Source organism: Engraulis encrasicolus, chromosome 23 (assembly GCF_034702125.1).
Source record: "Engraulis encrasicolus isolate BLACKSEA-1 chromosome 23, IST_EnEncr_1.0, whole genome shotgun sequence".
Taxonomy (NCBI): Eukaryota; Metazoa; Chordata; class Actinopteri; order Clupeiformes; family Engraulidae; genus Engraulis; species Engraulis encrasicolus.
The window spans coordinates 3336747-3356857 of NC_085879.1; the positions used below are offsets into that span (position 1 = coordinate 3336747).

At 42.8% G+C, this 20111-nt stretch overlaps 1 long non-coding RNA gene and 1 pseudogene across 1 annotated transcript; one reads left to right on the forward strand and one right to left on the reverse strand.

The window, feature by feature from the left end:
• The window catches only part of LOC134440289 (uncharacterized), a 30615-nt pseudogene that overhangs the window by 295 nt on the left and 10209 nt on the right, over positions 1 to 20111 (forward strand).
• Positions 2016 to 8154, reverse strand: LOC134439738 (uncharacterized). The gene is made up of 8 exons (XR_010032830.1): positions 7972 to 8154; positions 6706 to 6775; positions 4988 to 5080; positions 4467 to 4557; positions 4237 to 4312; positions 3919 to 4134; positions 3509 to 3653; positions 2016 to 2753 (listed from the first exon to the last, which is right to left on the reverse strand). It is a non-coding gene; the product is annotated as an uncharacterized LOC134439738 (long non-coding RNA).

The following is a 20111-nucleotide window of genomic DNA, read 5'->3' on the forward strand; positions in this document are numbered from 1 at the left end:
TTCATGTATCAACACATGCTCAGAAGTATTACTAAACACCTGGTCAGGTATGTTGCCATGAACATCGTGTAATAATAATTAGCCAATAAATAAGCAGACATGTTTCATTGTTTTACATACGGTCCATTGCATGACGAGAACAGTGTCATTTGTCATTTGTTCTCAGTGGTGGGAAACATCTCCCATATCATTGTGCCCAAATTACTTTGTGTACATGCAAGCTCCGTCTAGGCTACAACAAAACGTTAATACTTAAGTGTAGTTCTAGCTGAAGAAAAATAATTCACATGGGTTTCGGAGGAGAATTGGTGGTCATGCCGTGCATGTTTCCTTGGTATAAAGTAAGCTTACTTGTGTTCAGGCCTACAGGTGAAACTTGTAAATGGAAGGGAGTAGGTGACACTATTCAGTAATAGCATACTATTAAGTATGTAATTATGGTTGTTATGTAATAGTTGGCTGGCTGGCAAATTCAAACCCAACACCTTACGGTAGGGACACATAGGAGGCGAAGCACGCGAAGCGAAGAGAGGCGCAATCCAACCGTCATCAGGTCGTCGCGGCGAATCAAATGGAATGGAACAGTTATGTTGTTGAGTTGATTGGGCCGTGGCAGGCGAATTCGCTCCTCATTTGCATAACATTAAACTTTCTTTAATAATTTCGCTTCGCTTCGCTCCTGTTCGCTTGCTGACGCTTGTCATCGCTTGCCTTCGCCTCTCTCATAGGAATGAATGGCAAAGTTCGCAAATTCGCGTGTATGTGTCCCTACCGTCAGTCGCTCTTTTTTGTGTGGCAGCGACCACATAATGCCGTCTGTCTGATTCTATAATAAGTGCGTTCGATTTCGCATCAACGCATGCATGCGCATGAAGACAGCAATGCACCCTGGATCAAAATGCTGCATGACGGTTAGATTTCCTGTGAAACTTCGAAATTTCGTCAGAAATATTCTAGTAAGGGATCTAAACTCTCTCTGATTTCGTCGACGTTGCGTCACAGTGGGTTTACATACAGCCCACTGGGCAAAAAGACGTCCAAACAACGTCTTTTCCAGGTCATTGTTGGACGTCCCAGCAGGGTACCAGAATGTAACGCCAGATGACGTCTTTTTTTTTGCGTTATTATGACGTCAGGTATGAACGTCATCAGGACCTCCAGATAAGGGCAAATTCTAGTCCATATTAGGTCATTAGGGATGTCTTATCAACGTCTTTTTCGAAATTGGAATGAACCTCTCCCCCTCCTTACCTCAGTAGTGCGGCCATTACATTTATTCCATCCAAAACTCCATTTGCTAAAACGAGATAACCTAACATAGCCTCATAACAAAAGCCTAACAACCTAACAAACAGGTCAATTCTTACCCACAGACTCGTTGAATTAAGATGGCAGATTTTCAAAGCAAAAAAGTTAAACTACACTATCTTTAAAAAGTCCTTTGATGCTCCATGTATGCAACACAATGCAAAATAGCATTTCTTGTTAATTGTATCGACTGCTTCAGAACTGAAGTAACCTCATCACTGCCTCCCATTCAGATCACTCAAATGTTCTAATCTGTTGCTAAAATAAATAAAATGTCTTATAGCAAATGGGACATCACTCTTTGTGGACGTCTTTTTGACTTTAAATTAACTGAGTTGTCATTCAAACATTTAAGTGACAGCATTAAAAACCTTGAAACTTCTAGTTTTCAAAATATACAGACAATTATCACATGGAAAGTGACAGGGGGGGGGGTTTACTTTTATTTAGCAAACACTTTTGTTTACAAGGTTAAATCTTCAAAAGTCTTGACTACATACCTAAAACGTTTTTTTTTTTTTTTTTTTTAGAGTTGTGTTTACATTCAATTANAAAAAAAATTGTATTACCGGTACATTAACTTTACTGTCATATTCTTTTTTGTTAGGCTTTTCAGAAGAGGGGGAGATAACAAATGTGATATTTTTCAAGAATAATTAACACCACTGCGAATTTCATGAAGTATTGATGGTTATGACTTGACACTATCATCTCTTAACAACATTACCGGTGTATTACAAAACCCAAAAGTCTTGAAATTCGAAGTAGTGTTAAATACTCTTGAAAACTTTCTTATGAAATACTGTAGGATCCAACATATTGGAAGAAAAGACATTGTACCTTGGGTTAAGAGACAGTTCATCTGAATGAAAACTCTGCATTACATCAATGGGTCTTACATCTGCCACATCATATCATTTCACAATCGTCCAGTTTTACAACATATCTACGTAGGTGGTGTCTACATAGTAAGTCCTTGTACACTTGAACAGCCATCTTGGCTGCAAATTATCATCATATCCTGTGCATCTGACAAAGCGTGTACATGACAAAGATGCCAAACTACTTTCTTGATGTCTGTAGTAGCTATTTACATTTTGGGCATAAACACATGTTGAGTGATCACTGGGCTGCTGGGAAGCTTTGAGAGAAGTTGTAGTGCCTTTGTTCGTTTGTTGGTTGAGATGGGAACGTCATAAACATATTCAAAGAAGGTGAAAACAGAGCTGAGCTGTGCTGGATATAACAAGTTGCAGACCCAGTAAAGCTTGAACAGCTTGTCAATTGTGCAAGTCAGGCCGTCTGCAACGGGAATGGTCACACGGTCATTCCTGGCGGTTATGACAGAGTCTTCAGGTTCCCAATGCAGACCACTAGTGGTTGGGTTGTGGATTCCATCTCAGTGTCAGTAGTGCAGTGAAGAGGGATGTGAAGTTGGTTCCAGACTGAGAAGAAGTAGAAGAGGAGGAAGAAGAAGAAGGGGGAGAGAGAGAGAGAGAGAGAGAGAGAGAGAGAGAGAGAGAGAGAGAGAGAGACATCATCAATAATACTTAATAGCAAGTTTTACTTAACTGATTGAAAGGTATGAAGCATACCAGTCAAACTAAGTATACAGGCATGAAAACGGGTCAGGGGTGAAAAAGGTGAGAAAGGTGCGGCGTGGCGCGGTGGCACGGAGCGGCGCGTGTGTTGCAGCGGTGCGCGCGAATGTGTGGTGTGCAGTGGCGTTTTTGGGGGATAGTGTTGAGTCATACTAGGGGGGTCTGGGGGCATGGTCTCCCATGGGAGAAAATTTAGCTAAAACCGTCTTTAAATGATGAATTTTGAGCATACTGTAGCGACCCAGGGACAGTGAACATAAGAACTGTCAACCATCTTCGTTACTTCATGACTGTCATGCTGACGCAAGAAATTTAAGCGGTTAAATAAGTTGTTAAAAGGTCACTAATCATTGTGTCAAAGTGAAATTTCTGTAATGCTTTCCTATGAAAATGTATAATCAAAAATCTGCAAAAACTGTGAGGTGTGTATTCACTTTCGTGATATACTGTATATGAAATTCATTTTGCAATGCGGTATACATATGAACTTATACAGTATAATATCAGGAAGGAGCCAAGACTGACTTGCACCAACACAGACCCACACGCAAACACACCCAAACGCAAACACACACACACACACACACACACATTCCTACCAAAGATGTCAGCGATGCAGAGTCCTAGCTGGCCAATAGTGTGTGAGGTGTTAAGTTCCGCCTCTCCGTGCAGCAGCAGCAGGTTGGAGGGCGGGACCTTTAGCTTGACTGACAGGTCTTCCACTGCATGCTTCAGAAGCTCTGTCTGCAACACACATACACATAAATATTACTGACACACACATCAGCTGTATAGGGTTATCTACTTTCCATGGCTTCCCCCAACTATAAAACAGAATTATAATACTTCCTGTAAAAAGTCTTTGACTAGGCAAAGCGCTATACAAAACAGATGTACTGCTGTGTGTGTGTGTGTGTGTGTGTGTGTGTGTGTGTGTGTGTGTGTGTGTGTGTACCTGTGCTAGTTGTATTTGGTGTATGTCTGGTCTGTGGCGTATCTTTAAGTTTACCAGTCGTGCCGGTGTGTTCTGCTGATGCTGCTGCAAGCGTTTTCATTGGCTGGTTTTCCTGCGAGGGCGTGGACTGCATACGATGGCGATGTCGGCATCGTCAGACTCCTCTCCTTCATCCTCCTCCTTTAATTGGCTAGCTGCCGCAGCAATCCCGGCCCCTCTGGTGATGGACGCAGCAGGGAGCCAAGCGCATCCAGCCTCATGTTAATCTCCCTGTCACACGCACACACACAATGTAAGGAAAGTTGACAAGTCACTGTAGAGAAAGTGTCAGTGCGTGGCATGCACACAAGTGTGTGTGTGTTGTGTACTCACGTTAGTTTGCGGTTGGGCCGCCGCCGTGCCTTGAGTGGTGTGGAGGGGGAGGGGGGCGGAACGCCTCAGCACAGTCCTAACACCAACACATACACACACAAGGATGCATTAACACACATCAACATGATGGATATGGTAAGCATACAGCAATAAATTGGAAAAATATTGTAGGGGCTACTATGTTGACTCATGGTCTGTGTGTGTGTGTGTGTGTGTGTGTGTACACTCACATTGTGCTTTGCATGGGTTTGGTCACCTGGTCCGAGTCATCTGAGAGTTCGGTACACTGCTTCCCTCACCATCGCTGTCGCTGTCAGAAATCTGTCAAACACACAATATACAGTCTCAAGTTTGCCGTCCGTGTTAGCTGTAACTCATCCAAATACTGCTACTTTATACAGCAGGCACATATTTACTGACCAAGTTGCTCTCTAAGTGCTATGGGCTACTGTGACAGGTAAACAAGAAACAACAGGTTAACAACACTTGGCGCTAATTAGTTCTCTACAACTACAAACCGCTGCTGTTCCCTTCCGTTTGGGATCCATATCACCAAACTATAGTTCTCTTGAACTTAACGGCATTGTTATAAGAATATGGCTATGACAGCCTTAAATAGCAGGTTAAAATATGGTCATTGACATTTTGGTGACAACTCTGTATCGCAATGAGGTCCTAACAGAGGCTCTGCATGAAAGTGTTTTTAAAGATTAAAAGAAGTTTTTAAAAGTAACTATCCTTTGAAAAATACCTGCACAAAATCAACCAGAAAAGACATCTCAGATTTTACACTGCAGCGGCTTCGGAGTCAGAAGATGTGTGAGAACTGTGTAGCACTTTTCATCTGAAAATGAGAGCAGAAAATTGTACAGCAGTACTTAAATTTCACATTTACCAAAGTCTCTGTGTTATTATAACACTATCACAGTAACATATTTATCACAATTGCATACAATACAACAATAAAAAAAAAATCTAAAAAAACAAATGAAAGGAGGCAGAGGGCCTGTAAGTGGATGGCAATTAGACACATGATCACATAGACAATATGACACACACACACAGGGCCGCTGACAGGTTTGGCTGGGCCCGGGACAAAATTTTCTCAATGGGCCCCCCCTCCCAACACCAAAAAAGCCCCCCACCCCCTCATCCCTGACGGTCCCTACACAAAATAGTCAAACGCCCAACCACAACCACGTAATTCCCTTGTGCAGCTCCAAAACACACCACGTCGGGATGACAAGCCCATTTATAACGGATAAACAAAAACTTATTTACAACCTTACGGATATGGACTGAGTGGAGTTATGGTTTTCAAAATGCTATCATAATAAAATCCACGCTATTGTAGCCTATTACTTAAGCTCATGAATAGCACATTTTTCATCACATCGACCATTTTCACTTGACCAAGGGGAATCATGTCAAGGACGCGTGTATGTCCGCTGAACTTCCAGAGAGGGGAACAAGGCGGAGCACATTCATCTTGCAAGTGTCAAGTTCACCGCAATCACAACCGAAACGACACCGTTATAACCCATTCGTTACATTCAATTCTAGGCTATCTAAATGTCAATTTCACACGTTGACATGCCACTGGCTTATTTTAAACCAAATAAGTTTAAACCAGAGTCGAGTTACACTGGCTGTAATTCAGCTGACCGGGGATGATTCTCATTTCAATTCAGCCTGATTGGCGTGCGCGTGCCTGCCTGAAACTTTTGATTTGGACACATAATTGCAGAGTAATGCGCATATTCATAGATTCAATTACATAGGCGCATGAAACACATTGTTATTAAGCCGTTGTGGTAATCAAATTATTCGATACCCCCTGTCTCTCTGATACTGAATCCCGTGTGACTTGCTCACGGCCTCCTGTGCCAATGTTAGGCTACTTGACGACGGGGCTGGAAAAAGTTTGCCGTGTCTTACCTGGATCTGCTGCACAGCTGCTTTTACTGGTGCCTGCTACATCATTCCAGTCTTTCCTGAAATATTTAGCCAGAGAACCCCTCAGCCTTTTGGCTTCTTCCTCTCTTTTTCGTTTTTCCTTCTTTTTCTGCGCTCCTGACTTGTGCATGTTTACTAACTGGCTCGCGCACACTGACCACTTATCGAATGCTGTCGTATTTTTTTCTAGAAAGACCAATCCATTTTGGAATAGGGGTGATAGGGGGTTATTGGCCGTTTTTTCAAGGGCAATGAAGACAAACATCTATAAGTAATTGTTTGAATGCAAATAAAGCACTTTTCTACCCTAAAAAACAACACATTTTGAAGTGAACGTATCATAATTGAGCCCAACGTCATGGGGGCCCAGTTATGGGCCCCCCTCTATTCCAGAATTCCCAGGGCCCGGGACAAAAAGCCCTTTAGTCCCCCCCTGTCGGCGGGGCTGCACACACACACACACACACACACACACACACACACACACACACACACACACACACACACACTTACCATCAGTCTGATCATCCAACTGTTCAATCAGAGTAGGAGCTTGGACAGATGTGGCCACAAGACCTGGGCCCTGACGAAGAGAGAAGAGAGAGAGGGGGAGAGCACGTTAGTTCCCAGTGCATTGAAGGTACTTTTAAAATCCCGTAGCCATAACTGGTGTTGATACCTTGGTAGTCGCCACACTTCACACGCAGCTGTTCTACTCTGCCACATAAAACTCAAACTTTGAATCTTCTTTTCAAACGTCATGGTATCGTCACCAATTACCATTGCCTACAAAATCTCGTGCGTGGCAGTTTTATCCCTCGAACAGCGTACATCTGGCACGTCGCACCCTCCATCTGAAACAACTGCCGGTATTTTCCCAACACACCGTCATACGAGGTCTACCGAGACAAAACACGACAGCGTTGACCAGTTGCCCAGATCTACCATATTCAACTACATACTGAAACAGTGAAAACCACGACACTTACATGGAACTACGGTTCAAAGCTTGTCTATTGACTGGCCACAACAACAACCAAGCCGACATAATGTGATTCGGAAATTCGTTTCTATCACCTTTCATCGAGCCAACACAAAACAGTGGGATACTGCTTGCTTTTACTGGTGCTATTCTTTATCATGTACGAGTGTGGCGGATGGTCTGATTTACATGATTTGACGCAGAACTGCTTACGTTTGAAGCGCTGAAGTTTAAAATCGCCTCTATGCTAGCTAGCCCTTGCCTTGCCCCCTCCGATACCTGTTACTAGCAGCATCCACTTTTGCCCCACTACCAGTACTAGCTCTACGTCAATCCATCCGTGGTGTTTCAGTATCCTTGCACAAATCCTGTCAGACTTTCTTTCTTTTATGTTCAGAAAATAGCTTTCAAACTTCACATCAGTAAAGTGCCGCCTGATTTATTCCACACCAGCTAATTATCAGTTACCATATTAGTATAGCAACCAATGTTAGCAAACCATCCAATATCACATTTCAAACCTTTAATTTTCCCAACACAACACGTTTTAACCATTAAGTTAGTCCACATGTGAATTAAAAGAAAATAAATATAATTTATAGTGCAAGCGTTAAAGATCAATAGCTAACTGAGTATCAATAACTAGCTAAATCTGTAGGCTAGCTTAATGTTCACAGAATCACTCTGTTCCAATGTTCGTACAGCAAAACTTGTGAAGCAGGGTTTGATTTTAACCATACATTAACGGTAACACACGTAATTGTTACGAAATTATACCAATAAAGTGAATTACTTACGCCAGCCTCTCTCGGTGTCTGAAGTCAAGTCGCCGCATCTTGCATTTCCAACGGTAGAAAAGGCGGGCGGAAGTCTGCTTTCAAATGTCCACAGTCACGCGATTGGACAGCCAAACGGCCGTTAGTTTCTCACTTGTTGTAGCACGACCCAGAAATGAATCTCTTAACTTAAGGTTTCACACATTCTGTGAAATCTTACACAAAAATGACACATAATCTGTCAATGCTGTCTACACATCCCAATGTGTTATTTTTTTTGACACATCTGTTTAGGCAGTCCCCATTGGGTAAATGATTAACTAGCCTATATTCAGACGTCTAATGGACCTCATAGTTTGACGTCAAAATAGTATACCTATTTTGCACGTCATTTTTGGGTACAGAACTGGTCTTAGACGGACGGACGCGATATGGACAAGATATGAACGTCTATGTGACGTTCTATGTTTAGTGGGAGTGTTGAATCTCGCCCTCAAACCCGTGCCTGCAGTTGAAGTTCACCTAGGGAGCGCTGTCGAGACAGCAGAGGTCATAAGGCTGGCGCTAATAACTGACAATTGTGCTCGCTGTCTGCTGAAACTTGACAATATGACTGTAAGTTCTGTGAAACCAATGTGGATTTCAATGAAATGTACAATAACATGGGAGTTATGTCCTTCTGATTTCCTACAGCTTTGGCATTTATGAGTCAGGCTCCGCTAGCATCTTGCTAACAAAATTGCTTTACGGCCGTCGTGATCACAGCAATGCAGCCGGCCGACCAATCCAAACGCAGTGTGTGAAGCCACTCGTGACGTCATATTGACAATAAAGACGTATTTTACAAAGATCCAGCAAGTCTAAACATTCAAACTGACTGCTGTTTGAAAGGATGATCTATCCTGCCTTTTGGAAAAATAAAATGAAACGATGATACCAATTCTCTCCCAAAGCAATGGCAGCATCGTGGTTGAGCTCCATGGGACCACATTCATTTCAACAGCCTCTGCGCTCCTTGGCGCTCCTCTGCGCTGTCTGGATGGCGCCACTTAGTGGACAGTACCACCCGGAAAAAGTAGCGAGATTGCTCTCTCGTACTACCCATAAACACTCTCTGGTTGCGTTGACGAGGTGACATGTCACATGGTGTCAAATTATCGCGGGATGTATGCGACTGCAGTCAGATCTTGCAACCTCTGCAGTTGCTTATCCCCTTCAACGCTCGTCGGCGCACTGCCTCCGAGGTCACGCGCCCATGAACTGGTTGGTCAACAACTCACTCACGTGTGTATATGGGTCTTGTCTCACACCTCTACACAAGTTTGCGCAGGTCCCCACTTCAGCTCCTCCTCATTGCCTGTCCCCCCACTCCTCACACGTGGGGGCAGTCGTGGCTCAGTGGTTAGAGCACTGGACTGGCAACCCAAGGGTTCCCGGTTCAATGCCCGACTGGACCACGGCTGAAGTGCCCTTGAGCAAGGCACCTAACCCCCACACTGCTCCCCGGGCGTCGCTCAGCAGGCAGCCCACTGCTACGGACTAGTGGGTGTACTTCAATGTGATTCACTAGTCCAAATGGGATAAAAGTGCAGAGAAAGAATTTCCCCTAGGGGACCAAAATTGGCTCCAATTGGTGTGTTAGTAGAGCAAACTGGTGCGAGCTCATCGTCTCGTTCATATTTGTGGCCGACTTTAGATGCGCTGTATTTAATAACACCCACATCGTGACAACAAGTTCTCGCTGACGTGCCTTTTGCAACATCGACGCTCGCAACAAAGTCGTATGCGCCTAATGAGTAGGCCCGTACGACTTTGTTGCTGTCGACCAACGTTGACGGAAGCACGTGAGCGAGAACTTGTTGTCACGATGTGGGTGTTATTAAATACAGCGCATTTAAAGTCGGCCACAAATATGAACGAGACTATGAGCTCGCACCGGTTTGCTCTACTAACACACCACGTGTGAGGAGTGGGGGGACAGGCAGTAAGGAGGAGCTGAAGTGGGGACCTGCGCAAACTTGTGGAGGGGTGTGAGACAAGACTCATATACACACGTGAGTGAGTTGTTGACCAAGGCCTAAAAAAAATAATGTTTTGGTTCCGGTTGCCGACCGACCCTATCATTTTTTGTGCGACCCAAAATATTTTTTTTGAGTTTTTGGAATCCTCAAAAAAATATCGATGTTTTTTGAAGGGTCGTTCATATAGACGAGACACAACACGTTTCTTCATTCCCATAACTCGCCATCTCTCACTTTCTACCTGCCTGCAAGTTACTGAATTTGCATCGCATGACTATCCACATAGGAGCAACATAAGCACGCGCCACAAGTGCCGCCCGGCTTGATATTAGAAAACCCCAAATGTCACTGCAGAGTTACGCAGCGCACCTATCGGTCACGTTGTTGGCTAATTATTATGCTACAACATGCTAATTGGTATTCGTTGTAGCTCGTAAGTTTTTAAATAACTTGCCTCACAGCGTTCTTGCAGACTAATAGGCTGCGATGTAGTTTGGGAACCTGGCGAAAATGCCTGTCAAATGATAAGTCAATCGCCTTACCTCAACACCCGACACGGACACAGCCTGACTACCTGCCTCGAAATGCATCACACAGAAAACATTAGGAGTATCCACGATTTTTGAATGTATTGATATTGTCTCGTCGTATTAGAAAAGGGCTTCCATTCAGTCACGCTGCATGTTGGACGAGATGCATAACTTGTTACAGCAATTCTAAAGTAGCACTGTATCAATACCTTGTAATTGTAAAATAAGTTAATACGAGAGAAGGGAAATGTTTTGCCCAAGTTTCACTTCATTCTTTCATTTACCACAAGCCAAGGCCTTGTTAACCAAGAAGTCCGTTGGCCCGAGCCCGTTATTTTCTTGCCCTCTCTCTGCTTGTCCCCCCACCATCGCGCAGCAGCAGGGCGTCTGTCACGGTCTCACTCTTCGCACCTCCTCCAAATAATTAAATAGAAATTAACGATGATGTCGCCACAAATACGACTGTTCGATGAAGACCTAGGACTAGTTGCCTACAATAATGATTTAATGGCAATGACGATGTTGCCCCTCGATCACATTCATATCGCCTCAGGGGTCTACATCCTCGCGTAAAACAAAAAGTGTGTAAATAGAATGTTTCCAAGCCAGAACCTTCATCCCAAGGAAAATATGGTCTACAACCGATGATGGAAAGGAATTAAAAAAAAAAAAGAAAACGGGACATAGCCTACAGGAGCTAAAATAGCAGTGTCAGGCAACTGGCAGCTGGACAAGTATTGCCAGAAACGGTAGGCTATTATGTATGATCATATCCTCATTTCGGTGACGTTCAGTAGCCTATCTTGGCTCATTAATGCTTATTATATTTCATTGCAGCTTTAGCAGGCCTCACTCCACTATCGTCCTTGGCATTGTTCAACAAAGTTTATGACGAAATCTGGCGCATATGGGGTGTTGGGTGGGTCGGACATTTAAAAAAAAGGGGAAAAAAAATGTTGAAAAAATAAATAAAAATTCCGACCGACCCATGACCAAACCTGACAACCAACCGGAACCAAACTCTTATTTTTCTTAGGCCATGGACGCGTGACCTCGGAGGCAGTCCGCCGACGAGCGTTGAAGGGGATAAGCAACTGCAGAGGTTGCAAGATCTGACTGCAGCCGCATTCATCCCGCGATAGTTTTACACCATGTGACATGTCACCTCGTCAACGCAACGTCGACGAAATTTCGAAGTTTGACAGGAAATCTAACCGTCATGCAGCATTTTCATCCAGGGTGCATTGCTGTCTAAATTCGCATGCATGCGTTGATGTGAAATCGAATGCACTTACTAGCTGGCTGCAGGCTTGCAGCCGTGACGTCACCATTGGACTGCTCCAGTGTCGACGTCACACGTGTACGAAAGTCTGTACAAGACAAGAAAGATAATAATGTCTTGGAGAGCTATTTTATCTTCCCATTAAATTTTGTTCAGTGAAACAATTGTTTACTTTGTTCAGAAGCACGTTGTGTTTGGTGATCTATTTATAAATTATGCAGTCTCTCACATGGTCTTGGAATGATCTGGCAATAGGCTATAAGCTACAGAAATCTGTTTCATTGTGATAAGTCATAAGTCAGACGTTCAGTAGCCCTACAGCAGCCGTGTTTGGCTTTCTACTTTTATACATCTGAACATCTCTAGAACTCCCGCTTTGAGTGCGACAGATTCTGCCGTTTTTCTCATGAACAGCAGAGGGCACACTTCCAAAAATGCAAGCAAAAGCAAAATGGCGCTTTTGACTATGAATGGTCTGCCACATTTGAATGGTTCTCGGGCCAAATGGCGGTAGGTACGCACGTTAAGTATGCGCCGGCTTCAGTGTTAATTTCGTGACGAAATATTTTCGTCATAATTATCGTTAACGATTGTTTTTCCCCTGACGACAATAAAACGATGACGAAAAAAACAGCGTGCGTTTGTACGAAAAATATAACGATATTGATTTATATTTTCGTCAAAAAAAATAAAAATATGACTACAATACAACCGGAGACGAAAACCAATAGGAAGCATTTTTGTTAATAACCTATGTCACTGAAACATTGGAAAAGAATTGCCTGCTATTTCGCAACTGTCGCGACCCTCATCTGCTCCGCGTCTCCTCTCCTCCCCTTCCTCACACACACACAGACACGCAGCAGGCTGCGTTGGTGCAGCAGTAACAGCAGTAGCCTACTTTTCAGTGCAATCCTGGCTGGAAAAAATATTGTTGCCCATTTATCCATGACGAAGAAGTTTATGCAGTCATGAAATAGTGGTGGTGCTGTCGCACATAGCAAACATCTTTCTCTAACGATGCATTTTTGCGGAACTTCTCCACTCCCTTCATGAACCTGCTACCCGACGGTCGTTGTCTGATCTTTTTTCAATGTTCGCTAATGTTTGTAATTTAAGGGTCTATGGTCTATGCGTAGGCTCAAGCCTTCTGATAAGAATCACTTCAGTGCCGATCGCAAAGGATTCGGAAGTGTGCGTTTTGCGACTTGTTTCAGTCAAGGACACTGAAATAGGAAGTGAACCTTCCACGCTTTCACGTGCGTTATTTGGGGACCGTTATATGCAGTTATTGCAATAACGTCCTGCGAATGCATGCAACCATGGACACAACCATGTCAACGAGAGCGCGTGTGCCATCACAACTTTGCATCAAGCAACTAATATGCAACAGCTTGCAATAGCCGAGAGAGAGAGAGAGAGGTCTTCCAACAGGTGGTGTCGTGCCTTTGTAACGCTTGCATACAGTAGGCTACTGTACCCCGCGACATTCTTGATTAGGCCTACTGGTACTGTATAGGCTACCCACAAGTATTTTTTCATAACGTACACAGTCCCGTTTCCCCCCAAAGTCGTACTAAAATATCGACAGAGATTTATGAGTGCTTGCAATTGCGGCCATTATTTTTTTACACATTAGAGGCACTGGCTTATAAGACGCTCTGGCAGTTTTTGACAATATTTTATTATTAGGCTACAATATGTCATTTTAATCATTGATTTCCCCAAATGGTATTTTAGTTTGACAATTTTATAGAGAAGTGTAGACAAGAGGAAATAAATGTAATATTGTAGTTGACTAAAATTATTTTAGATTTCGTTGACTAAAATTGTATGAATTTTAGTCGACTAAAATTAGACTAAAACAAAAATGATTTAGATGACTAAATTGTGACTAAAACTAAAATTAAATTTTCGTCAAGAGACTAAAACTAAAACTAAATTAAAAATTCCTGTCAAAATTAACACTGGCCGGCTTAAGTTTAAAGTTCAAGGTCTGAATTTCCAGTCATTACCATTTTGATTACAGTCATGGAATATCATGGAATTTTCTTAACAGTTGTTAAGAAGCAAAAACCTTTTTGTTTGGTGTATAACATTGTTATTATTATTATTACCTTCACCAGAAGGTTATGTTTTGCCCGCCGTGTATTTATTTGTGAATGTTTGTTTGTTTGTTTGTACTTCGTATAACTCAGTCAGAACTGAGCCGATTTTTATGAAATTTAGTGGGATGATTGGTCATGAGCCAAGGAACAATCGATTAGTTTTTGGGAGTGATTGGGTCAAAGGTCAAGGTCAAGGTCACGAAAAGGTCAAAAACGTAAATTGAGCCGATTTTTATGAAATTTAGTGGGATGATTGGTCATGACCCAAGGAACAATCGATTAGTTTTTGGGAGTGATTGGGTCAAAGGTCAAGGTCACGAAAAGGTCAAAAACGTAAATTGAGCCAAATTTTATGAAATTTAGTGGGATGATTGGTCATGACCCAAGGAACAATCATTTACTTTTTGGGATTGATTGGGTCAAAGGTCAAGGTCACGAAAAGGTCAAAAACGTAAATTGAGCCGATTTTTATGACATTTAGTGGGATGATTGGTCATGACCCAAGGAACAATCGATTACTTTTTGGGAGTGATTGGGTCAAAGGTCAAGGTCAAGGTCACAAACATTTTTCTTTGCCAAGCACTACATGCCAGAACAACGTGTGCATGCTGAATTGAATAAGAGGTCAAGACTGGGCCAAAAATGTAATATTACGATATTCCGGTCCGATTTCAATGAAACTAACACCAAAATTTGGAGAATGTTATGCCCCACACTCTGAAGATGGCCAGAAAAAAATAAGTGGCGTAGGCGAAGGTTTGCGCTCTACCGAGTGCCCATTCTAGTTTCTTACTGATTTACTACAACGCTTCGCCACAGACGGTTTGGTTTCGCACTGTAATGTGCAACATTCTAGAATGCAATGAGCCCACTGAACCAGAGAGAGTAGGCCTAGAGAATTAAAGATTCTCTGACTGAACTCTGGCGGTGGCTCGGCGGCGTCTCGAGGGGTGAAGATAATCTTCAGTTTTTACACTTTTTAAAACGTTTGAACGTCATTTTTTTACGGAAGTGGTCATGGAAATTCTGTTTTTGGGGTCTGGAAAGTCATGGAAAATCATGGAATTTTATATCTGAATTAAAGTGGGAACCCTGGTCTATGGAGAAGACGATGTCAATGTGTTAATCGATTAAAAAACATTGATCGCAATTAATCGACAATTCAACTGACAAGAGACCCAGGTGAAATGGGCATGTGAAGAGTGTGTGTGAAGAGGGGTGTGAATAGTGGGAATATTTAAATAACCTTTGGATTAAATAATTAAAACAGAATTAATTTAAATGTGGTATTTTATCTAAATTTTTAATATTTGTTTTAGATTTAGTAGTTTTTTTTTCGAGGAACATTGAGATTATTGAGATTATTTTTCGAGAACATTGAGGGTAAAATGCTGCTTATCAATTAATCGTAAGTCGATCGATAAGGCTATCAACTAATGATTAATGAATTAATCGATAATTTGCATCCCTAGTACAAATGGTTGACATGTCCGACAAGATAGCTACAACTTTGTCTGTAACAGATGAATTTAAGTTATTATGAACTTGGCTGTTGAAACGATGAAAAGTATACCAGCAAGGAAGTGTGAAGATAATTCAAAAGTTTGCTTTGACCTTATCACTAGTACATACCCACTTCTTATGTTCTAGGATGCACAAAGTTAATTTTACATACGCTTTTCTCTTTGTCCATTGTAGGTTGATTCAGACAAGGTTGTGGGGTCACCTCCCATTGCTGCAGTAAACCTAGAAGAAGAAATGCCACAAGACATGGTGTTTAAACAGTCAGAGGGTGATATGTCAAAAGGCGACACAGAAAAGACATCAAGCATGGTTGGTTGCCAACCTCCCTCTACAAATGCAACTAAAGATGTCAAGTCCAAAGCCACCACTTTCATCGAGCGCAAGGTTCCTCCCGTACAGCTCACCCCGACATTTGCGCCGAAGAGTGTCCTTGCGAGAAAAACGACCAGGGAGGCGTATCCGAATCTCATCCAAAACATCCCCACGTACCTCATCGATATGGGCTTGGAGGACGTCCACTGCGAGCTCCAGTACCAGAAGCAGACGTCCTCACAGCTCTTGACCTTCCTCAGGACAAACAGCAGGATGCAGTTCATCACTCTGCTGACCTTCATCAGACGTGAGCTTACCTCAAGCGGTCGCCAAAGAGCCCAGACGTACGTGATGGAGGTGACCTCTCGTCAGGTGAGCACAGACACGGCAACAGAACCAGTGGTTGATGCCGTGGCAGTGGCAAGCCCTGCGCAGGAGGAGACAAGTGCCAGGCGCACTCCAGAGGACAGCGGGTCCATCTTCAAAGTCAAGTGCTCCAACAACGGGGCGCTAATCTACAGCTGCATCATAGCCACCCGCACTGAACTCTGGGATATCACTGACATCTCCACCGGACTGACTGATGCCCTGTTGGAGTCCCACAGTGCAAGGAGAAGTGGGGATTCTTACCCAATTAAACCCCCAAAGACTGAAAACTGTACTGATACTGCAAGACGCCTCACCTCCCCATCTCTGGGGGGTGAACAGGAGAAAAGCGGAGGTCGTTCGAATAGGGAAATCGACAACACTCCCGCAGGATCGAAAAGCAATGTGCTGGCTATAGCTCCGTTTCAGATCCGCAAGTTTGAGGAGATGGCTGTTGTGGTGACGCACGTGGTGGACCCGGGACATTTCTTCATTCAACACCAGGACACCAACCTAACCCGACTTCAGACTGAAATGGGGTACATTAACATCTTGTTTTGAGTGTTTGTCATATCTAATTTTTGTGTCATCATACCTGCCTTGATCATGAAAGAGCAACAGCTGCTAGTATGGTATGAAAGCCCTAAAAATGCACATATGTTTAGCTGCTATTTTGGTGTTGAAATTAAACAAGTAAGCAGTAAGTCATCTGTTTCCTGCAGTTTCCCCACCACAATGTGTGACTGGATATACAGTATTAAGGGCAATTCTGTTTTCCCTGTTTGATTACCCTGACTTGACCCAGTGTGAGACATCGCATGTTGCCTGGTTTTGTATTTCAGCCTGAGCGAAAGTGATGCCAGCCTCTCCCCGATAGACAGCGTGCCAGACATTGGGAGCTATGCTGTTGGGTGGTTTCCAGAGCAGCAGCAATGGTTCCGTGTTCGAGTGACTAAGATATGTGGGGTCAACAGAGGTAACTTTTAAAACGGAATGCACAGTGTTTTCTATTCTAAACACTGAAAAACTTGATGTAGGATTGAATTCTTATTCTAGTGATGGGGTAATTGAAACACTATAAACCATGTTATGAAATTTGTTTTTGCATTTTCACTTATACAGCACTTATTTTTTTTACTCTCTTCTAGATGCCTTGTACAACTCCACTGGAAGCATCAAGAACATAGATGTAGAGGTGCAGAGAGTTGATTTTGGAGATACAGCTCTCCTCTCACTGAAGGACCTCAGGGAACTGAGCGGAGACATAGCTGCTTATCCTGCACAGGCTTTGCAAGTGGCCTTGGCAAATGTAAGTTGCTGAGTTTAGTAGTTTTGTCAGTAGTGTGGCCCAACCTGTCGCTAGGTGATGCGGTTACACAGGCATTGTTTCTATGCAGTAAATCCATGTCCCACCTTGCCCGTACATGCACATCCAACCAGCTGGTTCATCAGCAACACCTGTGCTGCATGTAACGTGATAAATTGACTGCATTTAAGCCAATCAAGGAAAATTGACTATTAAAACAAATACTGAGATAAGCTCAGTTTCTGTCCTGCATAACAATATTTCACACACTTTCAGAACCAAGTGAGTGTGAATGTGCACAGCAGTGTGTATGATTGTGGCCAGAGTAGCTATCACAACTGTGCTGTTCTTTGAAACTGTGTTGCCTGTTTCCAAATTTGATCTCATGATTATTTACTAAGCAATAAACTGATATTTACTAGTATGACCAAAGTACAATACATTTTGCAGCTAAAAATGTCAGTTTTTGGACATCCAAAATGGCGGCCATGGAGAAGAGCCACCTTTTCAGGCATGATTGAAAAGTGCAATATTCCCGGTCGCAATGAATACCGGTACTTCGAATTGGATGGTGGTTTTAGGTATTTGTGAACAAGTTAATGGGCTGCATTTGTTAATGAGCTGCATGAATTCCAGAAATAAACTGCTAAGAGTATTACACAGTGCACCTTTATTGTAAAGCTGCTGTCCTCCTCAGGTGACTCCAGCGGTGGGTATATACTGGACTGATCAGGCTGTCAGCTGGTTCAAAGACAAGGTGAGCAACAGGACCATCTACGCTCGGCTGTTCACCCAGGAGAGGAGGGTCACGGTGGAGATGTTCATGGAGAAGGGCAAGATCGGAGCCATGAGGTCAGCATCCTCACTTTTGTCTACAAGTACTATCGCAATACTTGTTTTTATTGGTCACAGTCAACTAGGGTTGCCAACTGTCAATGAAATAAATACCGGACACTTCATCGTGCTGGGGGTCGTCCCCCAGAAAATTTAGTATTTCTTAGATGTAATTTCCTGCATTTTAACATCCCGTGTCCCGTTTCAGTTTAATACGGAACCCGCACTTTTATCTCCAAATACAGGACGATTCCGTATTTCAAGGGACGGTTGGCAACCCTAGAGTGAACACCATTACATCTCAAACTGGAAGCTTCATTGTAGGAAAATGCACACAAAAGCGTTCAACATCTGTCGAGAGGGCCACACTGATTTTTGATTATTGATCGAAGGGGCAGATGTCATAGGAAACTGACGTGTGTCATTACCAAGTATAATGTGCGCTGACATGATTTGTTGGCTATTGGTCCAGCACATTGTAATGAAACACATTTAGATGAATAGAGTAATCAGCAATACTCATGAACGGCGTGACGTTTTCCATGTGCGTTACGCCCATTTGTGGGGGAAAACAACCCATGCAAGTCAATTGGTGATGTTGGGGTTTAATAAACTAAAGATACGGACCTGTAGACTAGCGTTGTTCACGCGCAACATGCCGAAAACGTGTTGTGTTGCCGGCTGTTCAAATAATAGAGCCAAACAGCCGTGGCTGAAGCATGGACTGTCTTCATTTAGACAAGCCGATGTAGCATGTAAGTTGATGAGACATTCGGTTTGTTTTCACCCATAAAGGGGCGTAACGCACATTTAAGAACAAAGAACCCGGATGGCCGTTCATGAGTATAGGGAAATCTGAAATCATTAGACATTTTGAGAATGTTGGGTAAGAGTGGGGTAGTAGGTTGCCTTTCTTGCAAGGCTCTGCAGTTCAGATTAAATGACTCAGCGGGCTGCATGAGTTTGCCCACCTTTGGACAAGATGAATAATATAAACACTTAGGTTTTTCTTTTGCCTTAAGACATGTAAAAGTTTTTATCTTTTACCTGACATGTTTCGACGGTGTTACTTCCGTCTTCATCAGAGGGTCACTGTGATGTTGATGAGTGATGTGCTTTAAAAAACGCTGATGTTGACAGTTTGATAAAAACGTTTACATGTCTTAAGGCAAAGGAAAACCTTAAGTGTTTAAGTTAAACAGTTAGACATAATGAACTTAATACATGTAGATGAATAATATATTTGCATATAATTCGTTACCTGCTTAAAGATGGGGGATACTCTAGTGGTGAGGAGTATTACACTTGTTGCGCCCTGTAAGATGTTTTGCATCAAGCTTAACTTTTATGCGTCCATTGTAGGAGAGGAGCTACGCTGTCTTTGAGACTGGCCCAAAATGGACACGCCAACCACAGCCAGCTGAAGAACATGGGCCTGAAGAGAAGTGAGTGTGTTTTTTTGCTTGTGTGTGCAGTTGTCTTAAAGAGCCAGTAGAGGGCAATGTCTTCGCTTTCAGAACAGAGATTCTGCTGACTTCCACAGTTTGAGAAGGGGTTGAAGCATGAGTTTTTTTGTTCTGTTTTCAGGTCTTGCTTTGGAGCAGGCACGCAAAGAGGTGTCTGCGTGGGAGAAGCATCTCATTTCCTGCTACAAGGACAAGAAATATTTTTGAATGTCGAATATATAATGGGGGAGCCTCTGTACACTTGAAGCCAGAAGTTTACATAAATGGTATGTAGTGTATGTAAAGACACACACTCATGTTTTTGTTTCATTGTATGATTTTAAATCGGATTTCCAGTTTTAGGTGATTCAGAATTATTTTGAAAATTATTTCCAAATTGAAGAATAATGAGTGAATTTTACTCAACATTTTT